Source organism: Trachypithecus francoisi, unplaced genomic scaffold, assembly GCF_009764315.1.
Source record: "Trachypithecus francoisi isolate TF-2019V2 unplaced genomic scaffold, Tfra_2.0 Lachesis_group3, whole genome shotgun sequence".
NCBI classification, from domain to species: domain Eukaryota; kingdom Metazoa; phylum Chordata; class Mammalia; order Primates; family Cercopithecidae; genus Trachypithecus; species Trachypithecus francoisi.
Window position 1 is genome coordinate 91,385,113 of NW_022681468.1, and position 15,056 is coordinate 91,400,168.

Below are 15,056 nucleotides of genomic sequence, written 5' to 3' on the forward strand. Positions count from 1 at the left end.
TAATAACAATGGCCCAATATCTTTTTGTAAGAAACATAATGGGCATAAGCCACTATAGTCCATAATAACTCTTTAATTTCTTGATAATATAAGCAGTGTTGGTTCCCCATATAAAATATTCTCTGAAAACCTGGAGTGCATGCGAAACAGGTTGATACTCCTAAACAAAGTGATGATTCAGTAAAAAAGCACCATATATTGTTAAATCCATCTTTTTCAGTCCTTCCAGGCTCCATGGAGTGAAAGTCTTTTACTGATGAAAAAGTCTGAAGCACATTGAGCAAGTATATATTAATACCTCCAGCCTGAAAAGACTCCCATAAGGTCTATTGATTATACATTTTTCTAAAAGACACTAGCATAAAATAAAACATAAATCCATTTCGTTTTTAGCTGCCCATCTTGAAACTATTTTTTTCTTTTCTCTTATTCACTATAGTTCCTTATCCTGTTGCCTGCTGTTTGTAGTATTGTTTATGTGGGTTACATAGATTGACCTAGAGTAATCAATACTTTTACACACACAAGTGCCATAACAGGAAATAATGTTTTATAATATAATTTGTAGACTAGTCACTGCCAATATGCTCCTCCCCATAGGGAAGTTGCTCTAGTTTCCCTGCAGAGTAAAAATAGCTACTAAAATGATAAGAGATGGTATATAGTTGTGATCAAAATTAAAAATTTGCAGGCCTTAAGATAAAATAATCCTTGATTATCCAGAAGGGGACATAAAAGAAACAGAGACATTAATAAAGAAGAAATATATTGGCTGTGTTTGAGTCAGAACATACCAAGAGTTAAGAATCTCTTTCTCCCCAAAAGTCATTTAGTAAGCTACACATCTCCTAAGAAGAAATGTCACCTGCAAACATTTTATATATAACAATCTTGGAAACTATTTCCAGTCTTAAATTTCTCTCTTTTTTCTTTTATTTTACTTTAAGTCCTGGGATACATGTGCTAATTGTGCAGGTTTATTACATAGGTATACATGTGCCATGGTGGTTTGCTGCACCTATCAACCCATCATCTAGATTCTAAGCCCCGCATGCATTAGGTATTTGTCCTAATGCTCTCCCTCCCCTTTCCCTCAACCCCCTGACAGGTCCTGTTCTGTGATGTTTCCCTTCCTGTGTCCATGTGTTCTCATATTCAACTCCCACTTATGAGTGAGAACATAAGGTATTTGGTTTTCTGTTCCTGTGTTAGTTTGCTGAGGATGATGGTTTCCAGCTTCATCCATGTCGCTGCAAAGGACATGAACTCATTCTTTTTTATGACTGTATAGTATCCAATGGTGTATATGCACCACATTTTCTTTATCCAGTCTATCATTGATGGGAATTTGAATTGGTTCCAAGTCCTTGCTATTGTAAATAGTGTTTCAATAAATATATGTGTACGTATGTATTTGTGGTAGAACCATTTCGAATCCTTTGGGTAATTTTCTCATTTCTTTAATGTCACTTTGATTTAGTGAGGACTTGAGAAATATCAGGGCCTGTGCTGTATGTTTTAGTTATATTTTTTCATTCAATACTTGCAATCACCCTTCAGGCTAGGCATTATTTTAATCCCATCTTGCTGATCAGAAAAGTGAGAGTTGGAGAGCTGAACCAAGTTCCCTGATTCAACTGGAATTTAAGACCAGGCATATACATATACATAGCTCAAGCTCCTCACCACAGCATGGGACAGGGAACCTATTTGAGTCTTTGGTTACAACTTCTGCTGGAAACAATTGAGTGTATTAGAATGCCTGTTACAAGTGCGGAACCTACTTAGGATCTGTTAATGAACATTAAATATTCCATATAGAGTTTTTCTTGTAGTACTTCTTCTTTACCATATCTAGAGGAGTTACCACTTCAGCACTTAAATCTTTGCTAAAACTGACCTCTTATCAAATGTCAGTCCTCCAATATTAATAACATTCCATAGCAGCATTCTGTCCTAGAAGTCACCTTGAAGTTCCTTGAACCTTGTTTTCTGCTTTCATACCAAAGAGCTAGGGAGAGTCAATTTTATAGTGTGCTGCTACAAATGTACTATTCTGTTCTTATTGTTGTTGTTGTTGTTGTTTTGTTTTGTTTTTTAGCTTTGAATCCTAATTGATGGGGTCAGGAAGAAGAGTTACTGTTCATCATTTAAAAGCTAAAGGTTTTTTTTTAAAATCTTACAGCTAGGCGCCTGTGTGGAAGTGCTGCCAAAGGGGTGTTTGTAATGGATCCCAGTGAGGTCGGAGTTAGAGGATTCTTCCAATATATTCCTGATGAGGTATTCAATAACAGATTTAAGTGGTACTTAACGTTTCCCCACTGCATGCTGTCAGGAGCCTTTAAACAAAATCGACCTGCAGTCTAGCTTTGAACTTGGTAAGCCAGGGGAGCTCAGTAAAACTTTACTGATGAGCTTGCAAAAGTCGTAAAGATATAATTAAAAACATGGCAGCATGAAACTTGATAAAATCCACCTTTTAAATAATTCAGGAGATGAAACATTACTCTTTCTTCTAACCCTTGATGGTAGGTTTCTATAGATACCAAGGCCATTGTATTTAACATTTATTACTGTGCTTGAAAAAAAAATTTAGACCTATGCTGTTATAATTTTATTTTTTTCAAAAAACTATACAGGAAGAATGTGCAGAAAGACTTACTAAGAAAGTTAAAATGTCCAAAAAGTAACTTGTTTGGAATGGTGTGAAATAGTCATTTGAAAATTCAGAAAAGTCATTTATTTGATGGGCAATGTTGGGTAAGAGTACTTCATATTTTGCTTCTTATCAGTCTGATTTCAAGCTCTGGAAGTGAGGGACAGGTTCCGGTCTTGCTGTTCTTGCTACTCAGCTGACCTGGCTTTTGGGGTTTGACTCTGGCCTGGCCACGTGGTGATTAGGGCTAGAGAAACTTTATCATTGGTCCAATTAAAGTTAATCATTAGATTTCTGAGTAAACAATTGGCAAGGGGCAAAAAAAGGGACTCCCTTTCCATAACCTTACTGATTTGATAAGATATCAGCTTGATGCTCTTGGTTTTGCCCAATGGGAGAATCCCTGGACCAAGAGACAGAAACTAGTGACAGAGATGGAATCTCAGCTTTCTTGATGACTTGACAATAGCCATTCTTGGAACATGTTCCTTAGAACTCTTTAGTAACATAATTAAAACAAATCTGTTTGTTGACTAAGCCAGGTTGGTTTTTGTTACTTGAAACGAAGTTAATACGAACTACCAAAGTGAGCCATTTCACTTTCTGTCCTTCTAGCTCTAATTTCAATATAAATTTCAATGCACTCTCCCTGTTGGTATGGCTCTGCCCACCACTTCTCTATTCTGCCCAGCCCCTTCTCATTCAACAAAGACCCTTGCAGATTACACACCTCATTTAACTATTGCTCATGAGTATCTCCCTATCTGATATTCTGTCCAGGGCAGAGTCATCCTTCAATGGATCCCTGGAGAAATTCATCTCCTTCTGAATGCCTTCTCTGTGACTCTACTTTACTCCTTCTTTTGCTTCTCTAAGTGTTTTACACTGATCATAGCACATAATTGGCACTTTCTTATCTACTGTCATTCTGTAAGTCAATGTTCATTATTATTATTCATTTTATAGATAATATTCCTCTTTCACTGAAGAGGTAAATAGGTGCTTTGGTCATACCTGAGTCTCAGCTCATCACATTCACCAGGACGTCTCATCTTACATTAATATTATAGTTGAAAGTCATGCATAAATGCCACTTGAATAAAAAGATGAGAGGTTTGCTGGTAACATATAAAAATAGGTAGAAAATCCATACTTCCAATTTCCTTACATGAGTGTACTTATCTTTTCAACTCAATTATGTGATTCTTTGGTACATAGTTTCTATATTCTAATATCTTTATGCCTTAGAGACTCTAGTAGAGCTTAGACACATAGCAGGTACTCAGTGCTAATTTTCCTTTCTTCGTCTTATTGTCTCTTATTAACGTGATTTCAAGATGAAAGTTTAAGTCCTTAAATGGCCTACAAAGCCTCAGTCTTCCTTTCACTACTTTTCTGCCTTCATCTCCTACCATTCTCTCTACATCCATCTGCTGAGCTGCTCTGACCTTCTTGTTATAATGGAAATGTGCCAGCTGTGCTCCTGCCTCAGGGCCTTTGCACATTCTATTTCCTCAGCCTGACGTACTCTATATGTGAGTCTGTCCTCCCCCTTTTCAAATCTGTGCTCCAATGTCACTTTCTGTCCTCCTTAAAATGTCACGTTATGTCCCTACCTAAAAGCTCTCATCTCCCCTATCTTGCTGTTCTCTGTAGCACTTTTCACTTTTTTCAGACTATGTGATTTAGTTGTTCATTATATTTACTGTCCCACTACAATATAGAGAAACGTTACTCTTTCTTCTAACCCTTGATGGTAGGTTTCTACAGATACCAAGGCCATTGTATTTAACATTTATTACTGTGAATAGGGACTCTGTTTCCCTCTCTCTCTCTTTTTATTCGTTACTGTACCACCATTTCTACAAAGGTGCCTGGCATTTTTGGGGTACTCAAAAACTTTCTAATGAAAAAATTTTAAAATTCTGTTATTTTTTTTAAAGTTTGTATACCTACCCCACTCACCTATCAAGCAAACCTGACTCTCTCCTGGTCTTCTGTGTACTGAGTGACCTGCTTCTACTCTACCACTCACACAAACTCACGCCTCTTTTGTGCGAGGTCCTCCCACTCATGTTTACTTAATTGTTTTAAAACTTTGTAATCGACCACTGTCTGAAGGTATTCTCTTCCTCTCAATTCCCATTATATTTATGATTGGTACCACTCCTTTGAAGATATGTGTAGCCTTGTTTTTCATATAAATTTTGAGTGTTATCTTGTTTCCTCTCAATGTTTATGTTTCATTCTTGAACATAGGAAAGAACAATTTGTACAATCCGTCCTTCATAATTACATTCTGGTTCATTTAATCATTAATTATTTAATTAGCAGTATAATTAGTGAGTGCATGATGTAAGACAATACTGTGTTAAGATTTGGGGAATACAAGCTCCCTGCTCCCTGTCCTTAGTGAGTTTATAGAATGGTGGTAAATAGAGTCAGAAAAACAGATAACTACAAAATGTGATGTAAGAGTAGGGAAAATAAATGGAGCAATGTGAGAAGGACTGTGCCATGACTGAAAGAATTCTTAAGGAAGGGATACATCAATAATGTCTTCTGAGGAGATAAATGACTTAAGAATTAAGAGTGAACAAGACTTGCTGGGGGTGCGGAGGGAGAGGGGCGCACAGCGCCCAGAGGCGGAAGCCAAGCGCGTGAGTCACTCTGTTCCCCTGGGTTAGGAGCGGGACTTTGCCTCCCGCCTGGGGTCTGCATTTCAGCTCCAGCTTCAGCGACTCATCCCAGCAGGCTGACCCCCTCCAGATGCTGGACCAGCTGCCTCTCAGTCTAGGTAGCTCAAAGAAAGGAAAATTCAAGAAGGGAAGCCAGAAGTTGTTCATGGAGGAGAAGAGAATTAACAATTGGTAAGATGGCCAATTAGGAACAGTTCCAGTCTCCAACTCCCAGCGTGAGTGACACAGAAGACCGGTGATTTCTGCATTTTCAACTGAGACTCCACCTCTGGGAACAGGGCACAGCTAAACAACAAAAGGGGAAGCAGCACAGGCCTGTGCAGACGCGAACGACTCTGTCTGACAGCTTTGAAGAGAGCAGTGGATCTCCTAACACGGAGGTTGAGATCTGAGAACGGACAGACTGCCTGCTCAAGTGGGTCCCTGACCCCTGAGTAGCCTAACTGGGAGACATCCCCCACTGGGGGCAGTCTGACACCCCACACCTCACAGGGTGGAGTACACCCCTGAGAGGAAGCTTCCAAAGGAAGAATAGGACAGGTACACTCGCTGTTCAGCAATATTCTATCTTCTGCAACCTCTGCTGCTGATACCCAGGCAAAGAGGGTCTGCAGTGGACCTCAAGCAATCTCCAACAGACCTATAGCTGAGGGTCCTGACTATTAGAAGGAAAACTATCAAACAGGAAAAACACCTATACCAAAACCCCATCAGTACGTCACCATCATCAAAGACCAGAGGCAGATAAAAACCACAAAGATGGGGAAGAAGCAGGGCAGAAAAGCTGGAAATTCAAAAAATAAGAGCCCATCTCCCCTTGCAAAGGAGCGCAGCTCATCACCAGCAACGAATCAAAGCTGGTCAGAGAATAACTTTGATGAAATGAGAGAAGAAGGCTTCACTCCATCAAACTTCTCAGAGCTAAAGGAGGAATTACGTACCCAGCACAAAGAAACTAAAAATCTTGAAAAAAGAGTAGAAGAATTGATAGCTGGAATAATTAACGCAGAGAAGGTCATGAATGAAATGACGGAGATAAAAACCATGACACGAGAAATACAGACAAATCCACAAGCTTCAGTAACCAACTTGATCAACTGGAAGGAAGAGTATCAGCAATTGAGGATCAAATGAATGAAATGAAGTGAGAAGAGAAACCAAAAGAAAAAAGAAGAAAAAGAAATGAACAAAGCCTGCAAGAAGTATGGGATTATGTAAAAAGACCAAATCTACGTCTGATTGGGGTGCCTGAAAGTGAGGGGGAAAATGGAACCAAGTTGGAAAACACTCTTCAGGATATCATCCAGGAGAACTTCCCCAACTTAGTAGGGCAGGCCAACATTCAAATTCAGGAAATACAGAGAACACCACAAAGATACTCCTCGAGAAGAGCAACTCCAAGACAAATAATTGCCAGATTCACCAAAGTTGAAATGAAGGAAAAAATCTTAAGGGCAGCCAGAGAGAAAGGTTGGGGTACCCACAAAGGGAAGCCCATCAGACTAACAGCAGACCTCTCAGCAGAAACTCTCCAAGCCAGAAGAGAGGGGGGCTAATATTCAACATTCTTAAAGAAAAGAATTTTAAACCCAGAATTTCATATCCAGCCAAACTAAGTTTCATCAGTGAAGGAGAAATAAAATCCTTTACAGAAAAGCAAATGCTTAGAGATTTTGTCATCACCAGGCCTGCCTTACAAGAGACCCTGAAGGAAGCCCTAAACATGGAAAGGAACAACCGGTACCAGCCATTGCAAAAACATGCCAAAATGTAAAGACCGTCGAGGCTAGGAAGAAACTGCATCAACTAACGAGCAAAATAACCAGTTGATATCATAATGGCAGGATCAAGTTCATACATAACAATATTAACCTTAAATGTAAATGGACTAAATGCTCCAATTAAAAGACACAGACTGGCAAACTGGATAAAGAGTCAAGACCCATCAGTCTGCTGTATTCAGGAGACCCATCTCACATGCAGAGACATACATAGGCTCAAAATAAAGGGATGGAGGAAGATCTACCAAGCAAATGGAGAACAAAAAAAAGCAGGGGTTGCAATCCTAGCCTCTGATAAAATAGACTTTAAACCATCAAAGATCAAAAGAGACAAAGAAGGCCATTACATAATGGTAAAGGGATCAATTCAACAGGAAGAGCTAACTCTCCTAAATATATATGCACCCAATACAGGAGCACCAAATTCATAAAGCAAGTCCTTAGAGACTTACAAAGAGACTTAGACTCCCATACAATAATAATGGGAGACATCAACACTCCACTGTCAACATTAGACAGATCAACGAGACAGAAAGTTAACAAGGATATCCAGGAATTGAACTCATCTCTGCACCAAGCGGACCTAATAGACATCTATAGAACTCTCCACCCCAAATCAACAGAATATACATTCTTCTCAGCACCACATCACACTTATTCCAAAATTGACCACATAATTGGAAGTAAAGCACTCCTCAGCAAATGTAAAAGAACAGAAATTATAACAAACTCTCTCAGACCACAGTGCAATCAAACTAGAACTCAGGACCAAGAAACTCAATCAAAATCGCTCAACTACATGGAAACTGAACAACCTGCTCCTGAATGACTACTGGGTACATAACGAAAGGAAGGCAGAAATCAAGATGTTCTTTGAAACCAATGAGAACAAAGATACAACATACCAGAATCTCTGGGACACATTTAAAGCAGTGTGTAGAGGAAAATTTATAGCACTAAATGCCCACAAGAAAAAGTTGGAAAGATCTAAAATTGACACTCTAACATCACAATTAAAAGAACTAGAGAGGCAAGAGCAAACACATTCAAAAGCTAGCAGAAGGCAAGAAATAACTAAGATCAGAGCAGAACTGAAGGAGATAGAGACACAAAAAACCTCCAAAAAATCAATGAATCCAGGAGTTGGTTTTTTGAAAAGATCAACAAAATGACAGACCGCTAACAAGACTAATAAAGAAGAAAAGAGAGAAGAATCAAATAGACGTAATAAAAAATGATAAAGGGGATATCACAATGGACCCCACAGAAATACAAACTACCATCAGAGAATACTATAAACACCTCTACGCAAATCAACTAGAAAATCTAGAAGAAATGGATAATTTCCTGGACACTTACACTCTTCCAAGACTAAACCAGGAAGAAGTTGAATCCCTAAATAGACCAATAGCAGGCTCTGAAATTGAGGCAATAATTAAGAGCCTACCAACCAAAAAAAGTCCAGGACCAGATGAATTCACAGCTGAATTCTACCAGAGGTGCAAGGAGGAGCTGGTACCATTCCTTCTGAAACTATTCCAATCAATAGAAAAAGAGGGAATCCTCCCTAACTCATTTTATGAGGCCAACATCATCCTGATACCAAAGCCTGGCAGAGACACAACAAAAAAAGAGAATTTTAGACCAATATCCCTGATGAACATCGATGCAAAAATCCTCAGTAAAATCCTGGCAAACCAGATTCAGCAGCACATCAAAAAGCTTATCCACCATGATCAAGTGGGCTTCATCACTGGGATGCAAGGCTGGTTCAACATTCGCAAATCAATAAATGTAATCCAGCATATAAACAGAACCAAAGACAAAAACCACATGATTATCTCAATAGATGCAGAAAAGGCTTTTGACAAAATTCAACAGCCCTTCATGCTAAAAACGCTCAATAAATTCAGTATTGATGGAACGTACCTCAAAATAATAAGAGCTACTTATGACAAACCCACAGCCAATATCATACTGAATGGGCAAAAACTGGAAAAATTCCCTTTGAAAACTGGCATAAGACAGGGATGCCCTCTCTCACCACTCCTATTCAACATAGTCTTGGAAGTTCTGGCTAGGGCAATCAGGCAAGAGAAAGAAATCAAGGGTATCCAGTCAGGAAAAGAAGAAGTCAAATTGTCCCTGTTTGCAGATGACATGATTGTATATTTAGAAAACTCCATTGTCTCAGCCCAAAAGCTCCTTAAGCTGATAAGCAACTTCAGCAAAGTCTCAGGATACAAAATTAATGTGCAAAAATCACAAGCATTCTTATACACCAGTAACAGACAAACAGAGAGCCAAATCATGAATGAACTTCCATTCACAATTGCTTCAAAGAGAATAAAATACCTAGGAATCCAACTTACAAGGGATGTAAAGGACCTCTTCAAGGAGAACTACAAACCACTGCTCAGTGAAATAAAAGAGGACACTAACAAATGGAAGAACATGCCATGTTCATGGATAGGAAGAATCAATATCGTGAAAATGGCCATACTGCCCAAGGTTATTTATAGATTCAATGCCATCTCCATCAAGCTACCAATGAGTTTCTTCAGAGAATTGGAAAAAACTGCTTTAAAGTTCATATGGAACCAAAAAAGAGCCCGCATTGCCAAGACAATCCTAAGTCAAAAGAACAGAGCTGGAGGCATCACGCTACCTGACTTCAAACTATACTACAAGGCTACAGTAACCAAAACAGCATGGTACTGATACCAAAACAGAGATATAGACCAATGGAACAGAACAGAATCCTCAGAAGTAATACCACACATCTACAGCCATCTGATCTTTGACAAACCTGAGAGAAACAAGAAATGGGGAAAGGATTCCCTATTTAATAAATGGTGCTGAGAAAATTGGGTAGCCATAAGTAGAAAGCTGAAACTGGATACTTTCCTTACTCCTTAGACGAAAATTAATTCAAGATGGATTAGAGACTTAAATGTTAGACCTAATACCATAAAAAACCTAGAAGAAAACCTAGGTAGTACCATTCAGGACATAGGCATGGGCAAGGACTTCATGTCTAAAACACCAAAAGCAACAGCAGCAAAAGCCAAAATTAACAAATGGGATCTAATTAAACTAAAGAGCTTCTGCACAGCAAAAGAAACTACCATCAGCATAAATAGGCAACCTACAGAATGGGAGAAATTTTTTGCAATCTACTCATCTGACAAAGGGCTAATATCCAGAATCTACAAAGAACTCAAACAAATTTACAAGAAGAAAACAAACAACCCCATCAAAAAGTGGGCAAAGGATATGAACAGACATTTCTCAAAAGAAGACATTCATACAGCCAACAGACACATGAAAAAATGCTCATCATCACTCGCCATCAGAGAGATGCAAATCAAAACCACAATGAGATACCATCTCACACTAATTAGAATGGCAATCATTAAAATGTCAGGAAACAACAGGTGCTGGAGAGGATGTGGAGAAATAGGAACACTATTACACTGTTGGTGGGATTGTAAACTAGTTCAACCATTATGGAAAACAGTATGGCAATTCCTCAAGGATCTAGAACTAGATGTACCATATCGCCCAGCCATCCCACTACTGGGTATATACCCAAAGGATTATAAATCATGCTGCTATAAAGACACATGCACACTTATGTTTATTGTGGCATTATTCACAATAGCAAAGACTTGGAATCAACCCAAATGTCCATCAGTGACAGACTGGATTAAGAAAATGTGGCACATATACACCATGGAATATTATGCAGCCATAAAAAAGGATGAGTTTGCGTCCTTTGTAGGGACATGGATGCAGCTGGAAACCATCATTCTTAGCAAACTATCACAAGAACAGAAAACCAAACACTGCATGTTGTCACTCATAGGTGGGAACCGAACAATGAGATCACTTGGACTCAGGAAGGGGAGCATCACACATCTGGGCCTATCATGGGGAGGGGTGAGGGGGTAGGGATTGCATTGGGTGTTATACCTGATGTAAATGACAAGTTGATGGGTGCTGACGAGTTGATGGGTGCAGCACACCAACATGGCACAAGTATACATATGTAACAAACCTGCACGTTATGCACATGTACCCTAGAACTTAAAGTATAATTAAAGAAAAAAAAAAGAGTGAACAGAATGAGAAAAGTGTAGCAGGCAGAAGAACCAACTCCAAGTTTGACCAACTCAAATTCTTTTCAATGGCAAAGAGAAGAAACAGCATAGTTTCGTGTGTGTATGTGAGATGACAAGCAATGGTAAATGGGAAAGCGAGAGAAGGGAAAATGAGTTAGGAAAAAAAACAGAAAGTATTTTCTGTTTACTTTCTGGCATATATATATATACACACACACGTATACATACATATATTTTATTTTTATTATATACATTTATTTTATTGCATGTTTATTATATTACATATATTTTAACCATATGTAAGCTATAAATAGATAATTAAAATACATAATTTATATAAGTATGTTATATATATATAAGCTAGGACTGATTTGGGTTGCAAGTAGTAGAATATTTGTGACGGCAATAATAACACTCCAAGACCTCACACAGGGCTGACCACATGTCCCACTGTGCCAGGTTTTATCTGTGCTATTTCTGATAGTGCCCACTTCCACTCTCAAAAGGATCCTGGTTTGGGTGACAATTCAGTCAATCCTTAACATAGTCAGAAGTCTGGTCTTAGAAGCTGACCTGTAGCTCAGCCATATGGTCAGGATCCAGGCTTCCTCCTGGCCTTCTGCTCTGCCCTCCTCCATGTCTTCTTATCCTCAGGCTTGTCTCTTTAAGGTCTGGAGATGACTGATGCAGCACCAAACATCACATTCTCCCACGTTCAAGGCAGCTAGATGGCAAAATCTTTGCTAGCACCTGTGTTTATTAGGAAGCAAAATCCTTTCCCAAAGCAACTTCTCAGTTCCTGAAATCCTACTGGCCAGGATACCCATCCCTAAATCAATCACAGGTAAAGAGAAATGACGTTGCCATGTTTAGACTAATAGGATTTTAAGGTCTCATAGAAGATAAGAAGTAGCTACTGCATAGGCAACAAATTGCCTGCCACAAATATATTCTTGGTTTCCCATGGAATAGCCATTAGCTTTCTACAGGGCCCTAAGAAGAGTTTAAATGGCGAGAACAAAGAGCTTAAAAGTCACATTTTTTGCTTTTCCCTAGCAGAGTCTCTTCAGAGAAACTAATTTATGCCATCCACATCTCCCTGTGAAGAAGAGGGTGTAGGGTCTGAGAAGGGTGATCATGGGATACCATAGATCCAGATTTAAGTTGCAGCTCACTAACCCCATGATACTAGGCTAGTTACTCACTCTCCTTGAAAGTTCTTTGTCTCATTTCTAAAAGACAGATGATGATAACTCTATTTCAGATTATTTTCAAAAATTAATAGCAATGACTGGGAAACACTTTGCAGGGTACCTGGTATAGGTGCTTAATAATTAGAATATATTATTATTATTGGTCAAAGGATTTGGGACTTAATCTGAGTTTTAACAGTGATATAAAAATAATCGCAAAATATAAGCAATGCTCTACTTCAAAGACCTAGGCAGGGTAAGGTTGGTTTGTGGATTTATGAGCACCAAGTTTTAAACCTGCAGAGCTGTCTATCTGGTCAGATAAAAACTAAGAAATTACAGTCTCGTGGTAATGCTTCCCACACTCTATTCTGCAAGGGCAAATATTGTTAATTTCCTTCAGGTTTCTTTGTTTGTTTTTAAGTATGCTTATCTTGTATCTACTTTGCTTAAAGCCATGAGGGCCAGCAGTATGCACCTATCTTCATGTATCTGCATTGCAATGCAAAACCTCTAATATGTTGACCATATTTTTAACTTTCAATTTCTACAAGTAGACAAAAATAGTTAGTGAAATCTACATGTTTTTCATCTACTGCTAAAGTAAAACAACTCATGCACTCTTTTGACAGGGCTTGGTGTTCATATTCCTACTGAAACAGGAAGATTTCCCTAACCCCTTGGCAGGTGGGAACTGGAGTGCACAGGTGCTAGAACTAGCCGGTCACTTTGGTGCCAGCAGAAGACTCCACTCATTCTGTCCCATTGCATTCAACCCCTTGCAGGAGCGGGGAGCACAGATGAGTGGATGCAGGAGCCAGGGCAAGTGCTTTTGGGCACTGGCAGGAGCAAAACTCTGTGCAGGCCCCACAGCAGCGCCTAGGGGGAGTACCTGCAACCCCGGAAGCCCCAGAGGGCGTGTGTTACAGTGATCTTTTAACTTTGCCATCCATGGACAGGTTAAGTGTTAAACAGCTCAGTGGCCCTCTGCCTTTTCACATGAGGTGGTTGTTCTCCACCAGCGAGGGCAGATCAGAAGATCAGTGTGACAGCCTTTAGTATCTGCACCTGTGACACCTGAGCTCTTGTTCAGCGTCCAAGAAAAGTCAGTTTGCACAAACGAATTGAAGGGTGGTGAACACGGAGGGTTTTATTGCTGATGAAAGGGGGACTGGAAAGGGGATAGAGTGGGAAGATAATCTTCTCCCAGAGTCTGGCTGGGAACATCTGGACTCCTCTGAAGCAACGCTCTCAAGCCGTCCCTCTGGAGTCAAGCTGCTTCTCTCCAAGGTCCATCCATAGTCTCTGAGGTTCCGCTGCTTCATCTCTTCTCTGCAGGTGAAGCCTGGAGTTTTTATATGCATAGAATGCGGGACAACATGGGCTATGAGTGAGTTTGAAAAAGACAACATTCTAGCGATAAGACAGGCAATGCTGAATGTTCTCACTTTAGGCTGCACGGTTCCAGGTTTGAGGGTGGAGCCTTTGCCGGGGACTTGCCCTCTTCTGCCCAGAATTTCCCTGCCTCCTGTCCCTATCACTGCTCTCTAGCTCCTGTCACCCTCAGCCACCTGGACCTTCCACTGAGCACTAAGTGTGGAAAGAGATCCTAATAGGTAATACGTGAAGAGGCAAACTGGAGAAAGAGGGTGACTTCCCAATGTATCAGTGTAATAAATCACTCCAAGGACAAACAAAACAAAACAACAAAAAACGGCATTTTAGCTTTAGGAAAGCTGAACTTTGGCAGGGGGAGAAAGCAGTCCAAAAAAACCTGGTAAGATGTCGCTTAGTAGACCAAAGGCATTCATCAGAGGGTGTGAGTTTTCCTGCAAGCGTTAGTTGGCTTGAGATTTCTAAAACTCCCAAATCAAGTCAGAAATAACCCTTTTCCTCATCCTCATAGTACATTTCTGACTTTGGTTTGCAGAAATCAAATTTGTTTTTCTTGATCTTCATTTATTATCAGAATGTGAGAGACATACTTTTCTGAAGAGCAAGGTTATTCAGGGTGATATTTCTACCTCTAACTTTGATTTTAAAAAAAGACTTTACATCCTAACTTTATTTATTTATTGTATGGGTTTAGAATTCAATAGCAAAGAATTCTTACTATTAATTCAAGGCTTTTCCATGCAGTCTGCATGATGGAAGAGAATCATCCAATGTCTGATTTAGAAATGGGAGCAGATATTAGTTACTTCTTAAAAGGGGGAAAAGTTCTGATCTCAAATATTTGTTTAAAACTTGGAGCATTACTGTGCTATGAAATTCAGATTGATAATGTAACTGATATAACATGTAAAATAAGGTATCAGTCAAGTAGCAGAACATTAGTATTTAAACAGAGTTAATGTAGCAGGCATTTGACTTTGTATGTGTGTATAGAATCTTTATTAGTTATTATGTTTTTTTTTTTTTTTTTTTTTTTTTTTTTTTTTTTGAGACGGAGTCTCGCTCTGTCGCCCAGGCTGGAGTGCAGTGGCCGGATCTCAGCTCACTGCAAGCTCCGCCTCCCGGGTTTATGCCATTCTCTTGCCTCAGCCTCCCGAGTAGCTGGGACTACAGGCGCCCGCCATCTCGCCCGGCTAATTTTTTGTATA